Below are 16573 nucleotides of genomic sequence, written 5' to 3'. Positions count from 1 at the left end.
TGCTGCCGCTACTACCCGAAGCATTGACGAACATTAACGTTGATTTGACTCATTTCTTGGAGCGTTCTTTACCGACTCATACCCGAATTTGTGCTCATGTTCACTGTTGATTCTGCTCGTATAGGATCCGTGAACAATTGGTTTGGCTATAATTTATACTTATGATTTTCCTTCGGTATGAGGTTCTGCGTTAAATTTTTCCTTTACTCGGAAAATCGACCGTACGCACTTCTCCAAGACTAGCTTTAATTCACAAAAATACGCTGCGAGAGGATTTAGTTTTAACAGTGCTCAACCCAGGGAGGATTGACTACATTCAGCAGGGATCCCTGGCGGGGGTGGTAGTGCCCGTACTTCCCCTATCCGGTGGGCTACATGGGCATCTTCATCTGCTCGGAGATAGGAGAGGAGCAGGCAGGGAGCGGTGAGTGCTGGATATAGGGAGAGAGAGAGAAAAAAAGGCGGACGGACGGTTGGTTGGCGGGGTTAGGAGAGGGTTGCGGGAGGTTATGTAGAGAGGGAGAGAGGTGGAGGGACGTGTTGGAGGGAGGTGGTGGTTGGCTCTGGGAGGGAGCGGTCACGTGGGAGCCTTTCGGCGGCGGAGGGGAGTGAGGGAGTTTGTGGAAGGGGGAGTGAGGGAGAGAGAGAGACCTGCGTGAAGGGGAGGGGAATGAGCCGAGAGTCCGTCGGGCGGCCTTACTCGCGATCTCGTCAGTCGCTTGGCTGTTGTGCCGGCGGTAGGTAGCTGCCGTTGCTGAGAGTCCTCGTCTTCCGAGGGTTCCTGAAAGGAGAAGGGCGAAGGAGAGAGAGATAGAGAGCGCGGCAAGCAATCACGAAGCGAGAGGACCGAAACGAGCTTAAAGAAAGAGGTGGAAAGACTTGTTTTTTTTCTCACTTGTTCTTCCCCACAAAAGTGTTTGTGTGCTCGTTCCCTCCTTGATCAAGCAAAGGGAAGGGCAATAAAGAAGACTTTCGCAGAAGAGGGGCGTCGACAGAGATAGGAAAAGAAAGGCTTTCTTCCTCCACCCCCTAGTCTCTCAGTCCTCTTGCCGCCTTGGTTACGGGCGATCTCACGCCCTCGACCTCTCTCTCGCCGCCAACTTAGTCTTCGGTTGCCCTCCCCGGACCAACCCCGTCAAAGTTTCTCAGCGCGCCGCACGAGAGCCTTCAAAGGAGTCCTCCTTAAGTTGTCTTCCCGGGTTCCGAACCCTGCGAGACCTGCTAGACCGAGGAATAACGAAGGAGGGACGCGAGCGGTAAGTTGAACTTGAAAAAAATCCCCCAATCCCCTAAAGATTGGTGCTAACTTTCCCGTGTTGTCTCGAGTGTTATTGAGATCATGCTCGTGTTGATGTGTCGTTGCCGATTGGAAAAACATGCGACCAAAATAGTGTTGTGTTTGCTGTCGACGTTCGAGGTGCCTGGGTTGAATGATGGACGACGATTCCCTAGGGTACTTGAAACATACCCTGTGCTCGAACAAATTTGCTTTCGAAGACTTATTTATGTAGTGTGCAATAATGCGGAGGCAGCGTTAGCGTTTCTGCCGACATTTATTGTGATACGTATTACTGGCGTTTTGAAACTTTGGCAAGCAACTTCGAACTATGCCAGTGAGTCAAGGGTGAAGTTTCAAAAGAGGCACTTGTAACAACATTAGAACGAAAAATTCATCTTTCAGCTTGCTAATAGTAAGGTTAATTTAAGAAATGGTTTGGATATCTCTGCATCTCGTGCCATATCAACCACATCATAATGTTTTAGTACCATTCATACCACGACTTGCTAAAAGCTTCATTCTTGTCAGAATGCGGGTGAATTTTTCGTTTTAGTAATGGTATTTTTTCCATCACATTGTCCCTGAAATTGTGCGTATATTTGATTTGCTTTGGCTCTCTTCTCACATTTCTGATGGACTATGGACAAACATCTGTGGAGTAACGCTTAGGCTCTTTAAAAATAATGTAAGTAGTGGCAAATACCAATTCATCACGCAATAGGCCAGTTTTGATTCTCCGTTCACCCTGTTTTTAAATGTTAAGAGTTCTTTGTGCAATCGATTCCTTAGTTTAGCAATACAGTTCGGTGATCGTAGAGTTTTTATTAACTTCACATTTTCCTCGGGTGATCGCGTACGCATGCACCCATTCCGCCCTCTCAATTCCACGGATGAGTCGGCCGTCGCCAGGTTTTCGCCCCGGGCTCATCTCCGACGGGAGCTGGGGAGCCACGCCGCTGTTCGCCCGCACGGTGAAAACGGTTCGCATGCACCCCCACCCGTTTTCCCCCTCCGATCCGGAATTTTTCTCCTTCTCGTCCGACGTCCACTCCCGCGCGGGAAATTCCTGGGGGCGATCCCCAGCGTGCGACCGAGGGAGGAAAAGAAGTTGATCTTATTCCAACGGGCGCGCGTCGGGACCGTGCGTCGTCATGGTGACACACTCCTCCCAGACGCCCGTTGCCTCAGCTGACGGCCGCGCAGCGCCTGACTTACCTACTCCATTCATCCTACTCTCTCTCCCTTCTCCGCTTCTCATCTGCTTCTCTATACCACTCAATTAATTGCCTTCATCTTAGCATGCCACCAAAATTCACTCAGAACCACTACATCTAATAATCGGATCCTCATGTACCTATATTTACCCCGAAAGCCACTAAACCACCCAAAGGCAGCACCATCGGGAAGAGATGCTGAGTGGGTACATAAGGGAGGTTAAGTACCTAAATTCAATGGTTCAATAAAGTTGGGGGAAAGGGAAATTAAGACGAGTGGTAGATTTAAAGTGTGCGTGCCCTTTTCCGATCAATTTTATATGTTCTACGACACAAACGTTTTGCCATTGTAATGCATTTTTGTTGCTCTTTCTTGTCCCTCCCGTGAAATAATGAGTCCTTAAACCTCGGTGTTTGGCATATATTTCACTCTTATTGTTAAAATTAGATTCAACCGTTCGACAAGTGTGACTATAGGTGATTGCTTGAGCTTAATACGAGGATTCAATCGCTCTTTTTTTAACCGCGTTGCGGTACTTGGCGGGTTAGTGAGATCGGAGCGAAGGCTCTTCATTCTCGAGGCGGTAACTCCCTTGTAAGTCGAGAAATTTTAACCAAGGCGCAGTGCAAGTAGCTTTTCGGTAGGACGAACAAGAAATCAGCCTCTCCTTTTTAACGCCCTCCTTTGGCTTACCCACTCCCCTCAAAGTGTATTGTTGAAATCATTGTTTGCCTCCCGAAAAGAAAAGTTTTCTTGGGATATTTTCTTCTCGGGTCTCGTACTCTAGCGTGCCGTGCTCAAGGGAGTGGACGACGGCCTAAGCGGACTTTCACTCGGCAGCGTCCGAGTGTTTTTGGCGCGGGTGTTCACAACGGTTTGCGTCATTGCGCCGCCAATAGGTCAGTTAGGTTAAGAACGGTATGCCAGTGTGTCCCTTCTCTAATCCCCCCCCCCTCGAGACCGGGAGGTGTGTTTTGACCACCTGGACGTACAGATCTGCGGAGATGTCGCTTCCACGCATGGCATCGAGATTGCGGCATGATAGACGACCGCTGAAGGTAGGAAAATTATGTTCCTGCTCGCGAAATTTCTCCGTGCGCCCCTCTTTGCGGGGAAGGAAATACCTAAATGGTATCTTGAAGTTCAAGCATCCAGTGTTGTTGCAATGGCAAGGTTTCCCTCAAGATATCGCGACGCTAGGCCCTGTTCATGGAAATCACTCCGCCAGAAAACGCAGAAATACAGCACGTCCTGTTGTGGTGTCTGCATGGTACCGGATGCAAGCGAAAGGCGGAGATGGGAAGTGGTCATGTTCACGCCTCTACGTACAGGCACATCAAGGAAAAACGGTGCCGCAATAGAGTGTAAAATCTCGGTCTATATGTCGAGTTTCCGCTTGCCTGGACAGTTATCATACGGCAACAAACTCGAGACGAATGATTTAATCGCGAAAACGGTAGCTGTGAAAGGTGTTCAGTAATCTTTTTTAGGGTTCTTCCCATAGCTTTTGGGATAAGAACTTGTCCAAATGCTGCTTACCATGCCCTGTGATTTACGCGTCGTTTATTTTTTTCGGGGCGGTGTTTTCAGGCTCAAAAAGTGAGATTTGCGCCTTTCTTATTGTGTCCAACGTGTGGTGAAACTCGATCAGCGTTTAAGATTGCGGTCGCGATCGCGTCAGGATACGGAGGGGGGTTGCCGAAAACCGTCAAGCTGCGGAGAGAAACGTTCACCACCATCCTCCAGTTTTCACTCCTTTAAAAAAAATCACTCTTTGTCATGTCTCCTCCTTATGGTCTCGTCCCTCTCTCTTCTCTTCACGGTCTTCCCTCGCACGGTCCACGAGCGTTGGCGATGCGAAACCACTTTTCGTTCCTTGGATGATGCGGTTTCGTTCCTCCTCAACCTCCCACCATCCTTTCTCCCCCTCTCCCTCCGTTTTCCACCTCCTCCCGCTTCCCTCCGCCTCACGGGAATCCCTCACGCACGGCAAACTCCCTCTCCCTTTTAGTGTTTGTATCCTCCTTCCCTCTTGTCTTCATTCTCCCATTCCCTCCCTCCCCACCTTCTCTCCGAGCGCAACGGTACACTCTCGTCTCGCGAAGCCCTCGAGAGGGGAGAAACGGAAGGAACCCGGTGGAGTTGATGGGGGAGAGAGGGGAGGAGGTGTTCGGTGGGAGATGCTGGTAAGGATGTGAATATTATACCGAGGTTCTAGTTGGGGTGAGAAAATAAAAACCAAGAAGAGAGGCCTTAAATGTTCAGTTGACCAGGAGTGAGGGTGACTCCAAGTGAGATGTTTCCAAGTTAAAATTTTAAGTGCCCTCTTTACGATGTCTTGACCGCTCTCAATACATTCGGGTAGGTTAGTTGCTAAGTCTATCATCGAAACGTATTCAGCATTCGGTATAGCCCGTGCGAGTACCAGTTTGCGTCAAATTTGTAATGGCATCACAGAGGTTTTTGTAATAGCGATAACATATGAAATGTCGTAATATTTCCACGCTTGTCGTACATTGTCAAAATGATAGTTTTAATAGGACGTTTTGAGGGAATTTAAGTAATTGATGTGATTTAAACAAACATTACCTCAAATTTAACCGGTTACTTCATGTCAGTAATTAGGTAAGGTGGTCGCGGGTTGGTAGATTGACACTGTGACATGAGAGGAAAGGGCGGGAGAAACATTCACGCACCCGACCACGTTTACAAGTACCTACGCCCACAGGCCAAAAATCCCGTCGCCATCCTTCAGTCGATCGCGGCGATATCTTGGATGCATAGCCCTTTCGGCGCCTGTGCGGACGCATGTTTCGAGTCGCAGTAGGCCGTAAGAGGCGGGGTAGGCGGCCAGGTCAGGGGTCGCAGCGGTTGTGGCGCCGCCACGAAGGATAGCATCCCCCGGCGCCCATTGAGGAAGGAAGCTCACTGTGGTTCTTCTGAGTCATCGATCCTCCTTCGCCCGCCCTATCTCTTCCTCTCTCCGCCGGGGGTTGAGGTCCTCCCGCAGCGCAAAAGACAACTCTTTGCGGAGAGTCTAAACGTCCGGAGAGGAGAGCGCTGGACAGATATGGGATGGGGTGAGGGTGACCGGAATGGCAAACAACGCTCAGAGCCGACTCTGGGTTTATGCGTCGTCCCTGAGTTTACGGTCTTAGTCAGTAACCTTTGGCGACACCGTTTGCGACGCGATTGCCGTGGCATTCTCGCAAAATGTCTCGTTAATAAACGCTACCTTGAGAAGAACAGGTTATTCCTCGAAAAATTTTAATGCCGATGCATACTTTTTGTTCGGTTCCTCAGGTGGAAATCTATTTCCGTCATATATGCATTACGGGATAACCCAACGATATTTGAGCATGTCGAAGCAAGTGCTGCAGATTTATGATGAATAAATCTTTCTCATTGAAACTAGACTGGCTCGAGAGAGTCATCCTTGAAACTTGAGTTGACGAATGAGGGAATTTTCCCTTATCTTGAATGTACACCGTGGAATTTTCGATTCAGCGAGCCATAAACCGTTCCAAGATCTCCGGCCTACGCATTACGATATTGTTAGAACTGACTGCTCGATATCACGAACTTCATCCTTAAGGCGGAAAGGGAAGATAATACGTTAAAATACATTTATATAATTCCATAGGATCTCAGTAGCGTTCCGATGTATTTTTCCAAACAAAAAAAGAAATTTCCTGCAAATTTCTCCCGGAACCACTTAAAAATGCGTGTGACTTTCGTCTTCAAGAGTGTGACCGTTTCTTCGACTTCCTTGATTTTTATACGGCTGAGTGTTACGATTAATAGGAGTGGTGAGAGAACTTTTTTGAACTGGTCGACGGAATTTCTTTCAAAAGTACCGGTGGGTCTGACCAAGGCATTCGCTACGAAAGTATTTTTTTTCTTATAGTGAATTCACTAAAGCTAAAAAAAAAAGAAAGTTATCAAATTGCTACTTCTTTCCTCTTTCTTCGCGAAAAGAATTAAAATTTTAATATTTTAAAGCAACCTTTCAAAATTAAAATCCTATCAATGTGCTTACACCCGTTAAGTATTTCGCGGGTCGAACTGAAAAAAACTTGTCGGGTTGGATCAGGCCCGCGGGCACCACGCTTTTAAAAGCGTCCGCGTGCGCGAGCATCAAAGGTGGAGAGGGAAATAGCGGAGATGATGGGGTGTTTGAAGAGCAAAAGCCGGGTGAAGAAACGGACAGCACCGTACAATTACGGTACGATCCGTTTCTTTCGATCGGAATTCAACCAGAGGCCAAATTTCGAGGGTCACCTTCCTGCAACAATTTCGCGGGTTGAAATACCCGCCGGGGGCGGACGACGGCTCTTGTACTCCGCGATGGCGGGCGGAAAGTTGCCCTTCGCTGAGCGAATTGCCGCCGAATATCGACGACGAGTTCGACGAGGAAACCCAAGGGAAGGAATCCCGAAAGTAAATTACGGGAGGTTTTTAAAAATGCTCTGGATTATTAATGCACGGATCCCCACTGATTTCTCGGTATGGTCGTAAAAATATACGAGCATGTTCTCCGGACCAGTTGGGTCGCTTCCCAGCTCTTCAGTTTTTACAAATATTTTTTTTCTAATACGGGACCTTCATAACCTGATGATTTTTGTTTCAGCCTCTTACCCATTTGCCGGGAACGGCGTCTCATTCTGTTCGTTTTATTCTCCATTCGTCATTTTCTTCCGCATTCGAGATGGCTGCTCAAAAGAGATAAATGATTCATTTTGTTGACCGTATTACTCAGGCGTGCGTAATAATTACGTCTTTCCACTAATTCAATTAGCACTCAAAGTTCCCAGCAGACATTTGTAAAAACGGTTTAAAAATCATTTCTTCCTGCCGCCCCCCTATCTCCGCCAAACTCGCTTTCCCTTCACTCTTCGATGGGTGAACTCCCAACGCCTTGACGAGGGTAAGTCTCTCGGATTTTTTTCACTTCTTTCTCTTCCGTGCCGACCATCGCGATGGGTCGCTCGATTGTGACCGTGAATCGTACCCCCATCGTTCGCGTGCAGTCTTTGCTCTTGTCTTAAGCGATGACAGGAGGACGGGTCTTCGTCTTGTTTTAGGGGGGTAAGGATTGGAAGCATTGTCCACTTTCTCCTTCTCACACCCCTGCCCCGATTCCCCCCTCCCATCGCGTTCGGATTTCCCCTTTCTTTCACATCTTCCGACTTCAATCGCCTCACTCATCCTCCGGCACATTCCCTCACTCGAACCGCCAGGGTTTCGATTCCAACACTATTCGATTGTTGTTCGACTCATCGAAGGTTGTAAGGTGACGGTTGTTTCTTGTTGTGAGCGTCTTTTTTTCAATAGACGCGGTCACGTTGGAGTGTGGCTTTTTCTGCAATTTTTTCATTAATTATAAAATCTTACCATTGAATATCGCCGGAATTAAAATGAACGTTGCACCACCGCTAGAGAGAAATCTCGCTAATTTAAATTCCAAATGTATTTTAATCTAAAGCTGGACTATTGCTAAATTGCTAGGCTTGATAGCTTAGATAGCTAAGTTTTCGATTTCCGGATCCTGAATCGTCGTTATGTACCCTTGTCAGTGTCGTTGCATCTCACCTATCTTCACTGGTATCTGCTACGTAAGTGATGGGTTGATTTTGCAATCATACTGCCTCAAACGAAAGCATCGTTCTTTGCGTGATGATGATTAGGGCTCTTTTGCTCGCTTCGCAAATATGTAACTGTTCGCATACCCGCTGGTTATTACCACTTGATTATTCTGTTCAAGAGCGTCCTAAAGGTTTTCGATTGGTTGAAATTCGCTAACGCTTGTACCTCGGGCAATATCTCAATCATCTCATGGGTTCAACACCGGTCAGATATTTTTTTTAGAAAATTGACGCGGAATGGCATCGACAAAGTGAGGGCTTGTAAAGAAACGTGTAATGTCATTGTATGCAAATCGATTGTATTGGAGGGCCTTCCACTTTGGCATGATCTGATTTTTCGTTTGGATCTTTCGTTGCAAGACATGCTGTCACGATTGTTCGCCGTCTTAACTAACGTAGAGCTCATTCGTGTTAAGAAATCCCTCCAGTATTACGCGATGTCTTCATTTTTATATATCTCTTCGGATTATCCGTGAACGATATTGTCCAACCTGTTGGTTTCAGACATTTTCCCCGATTATTTAACAAGTGGTCGAATGAATCCCGTTTTTCGTAATTTTGAAACTTTCATAAATGCCCTTTAAAGAAATGAGCTGGGCTCCATACACAATCAAGTGATTCTGTCAGACAAATAATCTGTTTCTTTAAGGAAGTACAACATCTATCCTAAAATTAGTAGAACTAAGTCGATTTAAAAAAATTTTTTGCCAGGTTTGATACATTCACTCAAAGGTCTACGAAGTAGCACCCTTGTGTGTCCACACACCGCGGTTTTCCACGTCGTATTTCAGCGCGGTTTGAGGCGGGGGAAGAGGAAGAAGTTGGGTGGAACAAGTCTCCAGGGCTGAAGGGTGGCTGAGGCATGGTCAAGAAGCTCTTGGCAGATTCGCGTGCGATTTTCCTTTTGTTCGTTCAAGAGCATTCGCGGAACTTCGCACCCACCTCTCTCTTGCCCATGTTTTCGGTTTCAAGTCGATGAACATCACATTTATGGGTGCCAAGTTCATCAGAATTTATGCGAACACTTAATCTACGGTCCCTGTCTAACAAAGCGTTCACTCTTGCAACATTTTCGTTACTTTTTGAGATCGAAGGGCTTCCTGAAGGTTCTGCGTCTTCAGTATCTCTACCCTCCCGAAATAATTTGTACCACTGAAAACCACCCGATCTACCCATGGTGTTATCACCATAAGCTGCATGTCAGAGAATGTCATGAGTCTCTTTCCCAGTTTTGCCCAGTTACATGCAAAATTTCATGGCGTAACGCTGTTCCAAAAACCGGTTCGTGAAGAAGCGTAACGAGATTATAGAGGTTTCGCAAACGAACGACCCGCACCCATTAAAGGCTGGGAGCCAACTGTCACCGGCCTCCAGCCTTTCCTGAGACTCCCTACCCTCGAACCCATCCAGAGAAACCACCGTCCGTCTATCCGGGAAAAAATAAGCCATACTACTTTTGAGACAGACCTTGTATAATTTAAATTCCGCAGAAAATTCGTTCAAGTCTCTGACTCTGGAATCGATATGTAATGAGTGGAGTAACAAAGAAACACCACTGCCATTTTTTTAAATTCAGCTTGCAGACAGACGTGTGCTATTAATACTCACTTAGGACAACGGTTGAGGACTAAATGTAAATAGTGTGACGGAGACTTTCTGAGAATGCCCCTTTAGAAGTTGTCGTAATAATTTCCCTGAGTAATTAGATAGGTGTTTGCAGACCTCAAATGTTTTCATTCGCAGTAAGGCGTGGAGAGGCGGGAAGGACATAGGAGGAGACGGAAACAAGTAATGGAAGGACGACGTCGGCGAATCCTCGTTAAAACCGTAACAGAAGAGAAGTCTATCTACTCCTCTTTCTCCCTCTCTCAATTCACTTCAGCTCTCAAGAGTTCAAGATCTCGAGTGTGTGACACCTCCTCCTTTTGTCCTCCCCACTAACGGATCCACCTCAACAAAAGGTCGTATCAACAGAAAACGGTTTCTATGAACTCCCGCAAAGAAATCGAAATTGGCAGGAAGGTTTTATTTCTTTCGGGCACGGCTTTTTCCTCTGACGTCTGTGTATTCGCATTTGTAATCCTCTTGTATTAATCGACTGACGAAGCGAGACGGTGGGATAGGAGAGTATGATTTTTATCGGTTTTTCGGATCTCTTCTCATGCAAGCTTAATTTCTCCTAGCCTACCTTCGAAGTCTTGCGGCTGAAGCTGTCTCGGTTTAAAGAGTATATACTGCATTCACCTTAAATAGAATATTAATTTATAGTTATAATAACAGGCCTTCTTTGAAACATATAATTGAGATATTTACATTGAGTTGATATTTGTGAATTCAGGAATGCTTCGGAGGATAAATGAATTTCTTAGCCCTGTTTGACTATGTAATGCTCACAGTCGCTCATGAAATCATTCTGACGGCGTGGATTTTTTTCAATCCAAATTTTCATTGAATTTTAATTAGTTTTAGCGTTTTATACTATGATAAATTGCTCTTTAAACAGCATCCATACGTTTTCCATTATTATAATTGCTGATTTTCTTCACATTTACAATTGATTAAATCAAATATGTAGCGCACGTCCTTTCATTTCGAATTCCTTCCCTCTTAAATAATGTAATGTTTTAAATTGTGTTTCGTAAAGGAGGAGAGTGTGTGTGAAGTGAAGATAATCGAAGTGTATGTAAAAACACTTCCATTATTTCCATTGAAGATCTGCATCAAACCGTATTTTAGCCAACCAAAATTCCAGTTACCATTGCTATTTTCCAGTTAGGTAAATTAAACTGGCAACCCAGGCGGGCCATATTCCAAATTCAAGTTAAGCACAAGCAACTTTTTAATATTTATTCAAACCATTTGGTGCTTCAAAACGGACTAATTACTAGTATAAAAAGCATTCATCAGTTAAAGGCTATGAATGAAAAGGTGTTCCATTATTTTCAGCAAAGTCATATATTTCTTCTAATTCTTTTCTGATATTTTGACGTACACTGTATTGGGGAAATGGTAGGAAAGAAGTATGAACTGGTGTAATTAATGGTACAAAAATGGGGTAAGTGTAACTACGCAGAAAACACATCTAGGCTCTTATATTCTGTGAAATAGACTCAAAGACCTCACTACTTCCACCCATATCCGTATCTTTCTCAAAAGACACTCGCTTCGATTGTACCTCGATATTCGCCGTCCGAACCGCGAAGGGGAGTGGCCATTTTCGCCCCCGAATTCCAATGCTACGCTCGCGCTTCGGGCGCTTGCGTCGCACTCTGCCACTGGAGAGCTTTCCAGAGTTTCCGCGGCTCCCTTCCTCCCGCGAAGGTGAGCGTAAACTTGAGCCGACCAGTTATTAGTCATCGGGCACAACGGTGTTCTAATTGCCTTCACCTTCCCTCTTCATCAAAAGTTATGCTCCTGGCAGTCAATACATATTCCTTCCCTTTCCTCCTTCGCCCGCCCCCCCCCCCGATCCGCCACCGCTCACTTGTCTCAATGTCCGATCTCTCAGCCGGGCAAAAACTATGGTTTCCTTTGCTCGCCCGTCGGGTACGTTTGGCCGTCTTTCGATTACCATATCCGACGGATGGAAATAGACGGCGGGTTTATCCTTATGCTGACCTTCTTCCTTCTCCGCGTGACTGTTTTCATTTATTTTGTTTTCTTTTTTGATGGAACCGCAATGCGTAAGCGCGAAATACATATGGTACAAGCCGAATAGCAGTACATAGAAGCTTTGAGAGAATCCGCTTGGCTAGATCTGCTAGACGTGTCCTTGTTGCCATCTACGTTTCCTGCGAGAAATCTCGAGTGAAAATGGACCCCTAGGCCCCAGGCGGGATGCGGGACATTGCCTGAGAATAAATCATCCGATCGATGATCGAGAACGCATTGTTATCCCATGAAGGGATTACGGGCTTAAATGATTTTCCTTCAATTTATTCATGGCTCCAAACAATTCTAACTGAACCTAATGTGATTGTGAGTCGAAACTTTGAGACGCCATTTCGCGGAAGCATCAAAGACACTCGATTCAGTGCTGGTTTGTATTCGCATCGATAACAGGTTACTTCGCATTAAAATTAGCACATGAAACGATCGAATTCCTCTTGTAAGAAGAGATGCAAGCGACAGCAAGGATTGTGGGAGAATTACAAATGATCGTGTGCGGACTAGTACGCGAGAGTTATGTTTCGATCGCATTTCTCAAATGAAAACACCCGCCGGAGAAGTACGAGTGTAAATGGAAAAGATTTTTATTCTGGGACGACGGCCACGAAACCAATCCCATTTTCCTTAGAGTACATAGTTTCCGTTTACACCCCCCGAGCTGCTTACGTCTCGTTCCTTTACATTGTTTTCGAATTCGTTTTCTTTTTTTTCCGCAGCTCCCGAAAAATTGTTATTCACCGCAGGCATGCCATTTTCATCCAAACATGCAGAGCATCTCTCGCGAGCACGGCCTCGGAATACACACGTATGTATATATATGCGTATATATCCATCGAGACGACAAGCCGTTGTGGTAAACACTGGCAGGCCGAGAGGGAATGAGAGAGGAAGGCAAGTGCGGTTAGTGCCTAGATGCGGACACACGATGACTCCAAAATGATTCAGTCGCGCGCGACGTCAACTGATTGCGGGGGAGTTGAAGGTGAGGGTGGGAAGTCGACTGTCGGGCGGGCTGGCTGGCGTCGCGGAGGGGGGAATCCCTCGCGACGCGCCGTGTCCACTTCTCTGGAAAGCGATATGTATTCCACGCCCATCCGAACGCTCGAATCCCATCGAGCAGATGACGCAGTTTCGGAGATCGTTCTTCTATTCCACAGGTACGGAAACGCGTGCGCGCGAGCGTGAAGTCTTCGATTGGGAACAGACGATTTCGACCAATCTCAATCGAAATTTCCTTCACATTCACTCCTTTTAACGAATGATAACAATAAGGAGACCGCGTGAGTGTACGTAGTGTGTGTGTTGTCGCGTGATTTTTATCTATTATGAAAACCTCTTGTGATACGTAGCACTGGCGGTTTGACTCGTGACTATTCTTTATCAGCCTTTCAATGCTTACGTGTGTGTTAAGCTCTTGTCGTCACTGAATTCTCTGATTACCTCACCAAGAGTTTTATTAGGTTACTAAATATCCTATCCATTACGTATATCTGGAGAATTGTAACATATTGTTAATCTAACCGTATTCCCCTTATTTAACATTAATATCATCCATATTGAAGCTTATGCGATGAATTTTAGTCCCTTATTATCTTCGAGGATAGTCACCGTCAATTTTGAAAAAAATTTGCTTATTCCTAAGCTCTCTAAATTACCTTTCCTTAATGTTTCCGGCCTTAAGGTCCGCCCCAAGGTAGTTTTTCCTAAACATTTTTTCTCTCGAGAAATCAATTAGGAGCCATAATAGACTCTTGTTCACCTTAAAGTGTATTCGGGTTCATTTTACTGTATTTTATTTAAGAACTTGAAGTTTTAGTGAAATCTGAAGCCCGCTCGGCAGTTATATGTCTGGCATGTTATTGCTCTAACGTTAAATCCTTTGTTTCTCCTCCTCATAAATATTCCTGCCACACGTCACGCCTTCGGTTTAATGAAAAAGTATTACGTTTTCTGCCTCCTTCGTTCTTTTCACGTCTCAAATATCATTTCTTTTCTGCTCTTTTGGAGACTTTTTATATGCATTAGGTACGCGTACCGGTTTTCGCTTTTGTAAGGCGTCATCAAGTAGGGAAATGCCTTGTAAGGGTGTTTAGAGAAATTTGGTGACGCTATCTTTAATTTTTTTAACCTGTTCTCTCAGTTTTGTCAAGCTGAAAAGAGTTGCCTCCGTAACACGAAGACGGAATGAATAGGAAGGCACCTCTTGCTCTTTCTATATTTGTCACGGAAAAGATCATTGTTCGGTAACGTAGTTACTCGTACTTAAGCAGATAGTTACTAAATCATGCACGAAATACTCGCGTTTTCTTTTTCGCCCACGCAGTTGTGCATCTCGCGTTCGTGATCACATTCGTGCATTCTTCCCGGCCTCCCTTCCCGCCATTATGCCCTCCCTCGCCCTTTCTTGCCAGAATGAATAGGGAGCAACCGAGAGTGACGAGTGGAGGTTAACTGGAAGCCGCCACCCACCCCACACACCCCTCGGGCATCACAACCCGCCCGTTGTGCGCTAAGGGCCTTTGAAAACGCCATTATGGGCCGGCAACTGTACCGCCTCCAGCGACTCCTAGCGGGTTTGCGTCGAGCATTTTTTTTTGCATGGAGTGCGGGTGTTCTCAAAATTCGCGGACGCACCGAGGCGCCAAGCTCCCCTCTCCCTTCTACCTCGGCTAGCTCTACTGCGTGCCTCAACCTGCTTCAACTTCTTCTCCCTTGGGTAAACCCCAGCGGATTCTTTCCCCCTCGATGAACTCGGGGAGGCCTTCGATTATTCATGCCGTTACCACTCCATGGCTATCATGTTACTGCTGGGATTTCCATAGGCAAAATATTTTCATACTTGACCGACGATTAATGTTACGGAAAAAAAGGGTGTGATATTGGCGTAACCGTCGTTTTATCAGAATGGTTCACCTGTATCGAAATGGTACCCTATGAGATGTGTGGCAGCGGGTGTTCTTGGTGTGAAATAGTGCGGGACGAGCACGCAAGTTTATTGCCCCGCTAGTAAGTAGTAGGCGAATAAACTAATGTAGCGTGAAATGATGACCAAAGAATTATGATACTTGGAATTAAAAATAATCTTTCCCCCTAGCGAAGTTGCTTATAGTTATTCTGATTCCTAACCGTTCGTGGGAGAAGTGACGTCTTAAATGTATCTGCTCTACACATGATCTCTCCTACCGTTGTACTATGGGCTTAAATACTACATTTTCAGCATTATCTTAACGATTGACCTACTTCTAATTAATGTAAAAGATGTACTCGTACATGTAGAATAGATTATAGGATGGAACGATGAAGCCAAACCAATATTTTTCATGCGCACAATGCTTGATCACCAGAGTAGAAAGCATCTGAAACACCGATTCAAACTTCTCTGTTCTAATGTAATGATTTGGCGTGTCAAGTTAACAAAACTCACTAGCAGAAACGGTTTGCTATCGTTCATTGGCAAGGAAATTGAATATCAGAGTTTAACATGACCTTTCTCTCCTGAGCAAGTCCCTGATGGCATATCGGTCTCCTCTCATGCAATTTTGTATTCTAATAATTTAGCCATTAAATTCAACCATTCCAGAAAATAGGCGAAATAAACGGAGCAATACAGGCAAACAAAAAGAAAACAAACACCCAACCTGAAAGAGGCTAGATGAATATTTCATAATTCAAGCCAACCTTTAGACACTCAAACCGAGGTTTTGAAATAGGACTCGGGTCATTTTTGCTCGTGGGATAGAATCTCCGAACAGTCATATGATATTTTCCCCCTCCCTTTACCCCCATTTGATGCATAATCGATTTTCCAGGTTTGTCCGTTTGAAGGTGTCATCTTTTTCACTGTTCGAGAACATTCCCAGCTGTTTGAAAGGCAGAGAACGGAATTCAGTTCGTAATAATAGTCGGCTGTGACTTTTTTTTCCGAATTCTTACCTACACATTTTCCGTCCTCCGATTCCGCTAGGGTTAATCATAATCGGATTCTGTCGCCATAGTCCAGGTGGTGGTGTGCCTAAAGGGGAAGTTCATGGATTCGTCATCGTGTTGTCTGACGCCCTACACCTGAGAGTCGGCGAATGGAACCATGGTAGCCTTGCCTCCATCTCAAGTGAAACTGTGACGACGTTTTTTTCGCTGCGTTGATGATAATGATTTTTGATTTTCTCCAATAGCTCGCCGAAGAGTGAAATATGGAGAAGTTACTATCATTGTTGCTAAATCTTCAAAGCAAAGGCTACATCTACATCCACAGAAATACCTTGTAAGCCGCTCCAAGGGCGAGTGTCGGAACATGTTAGGACGCTGGTGTAGTAGTTTACGTATACCCTTTGGCATATACATATTTACTTATACTTGAATATGAGTGTATATTTCGCATTCAGTAACACTTGAACTTTTTCTTGCATAATGCCTATCTGCATCGTGCAAAATGGGTGTGTTCAGGCGAAGATTTTAATTTATCTTTTGGAATTAAAAATGTGGGAGAGGTTAAATCAGATTTTGTTGTGATTATGAATAGTGCGAACAGAGGACGAGCAATTTAATCTGTCACTGGTAGTGCCTTTTACACTTATTGTGTCCTAATGGTCCCCTCTGCCAATCTAATGTGGGGAATTTAATTTTCTCGAGGTCCAATTACTACTATATTCTGCTGGATCAACAATTTCTTGACGACCGTTCCCCGTACAGATTCGTTGACTGCGATTAAGGTCATGATTTTCTACAGCTGTAGCGTCAGACGGCAGCAGTGTTGAAGATGCAGTTA

At 45.3% G+C, this 16573-nt stretch overlaps 1 protein-coding gene across 1 annotated transcript in view; it reads left to right on the top strand.

Annotated features, from left to right (window-relative positions):
* Positions 1-1044: 1044 nt before the first annotated feature.
* The window catches only part of LOC139693551 (alpha-2B adrenergic receptor-like), a 160806-nt gene continuing 145277 nt past the window's right edge, over positions 1045-16573 (top strand). Inside the window, exon 1 of the mRNA XM_071591754.1 lies at positions 1045-1256. The gene's annotated coding sequence lies outside the window, so the exon portion shown is untranslated. The remainder of the gene's footprint in view (positions 1257-16573) is intronic.

This window comes from Hetaerina americana, unplaced genomic scaffold (assembly GCF_022747635.1).
Source record: "Hetaerina americana unplaced genomic scaffold, ioHetAmer1.1.p SCAF_5, whole genome shotgun sequence".
Classification (NCBI taxonomy): Eukaryota; Metazoa; Arthropoda; class Insecta; order Odonata; family Calopterygidae; genus Hetaerina; species Hetaerina americana.
Note: the sequence above shows the minus strand (reverse complement) of the source record. Positions and strands in the feature narration are given on the sequence as shown.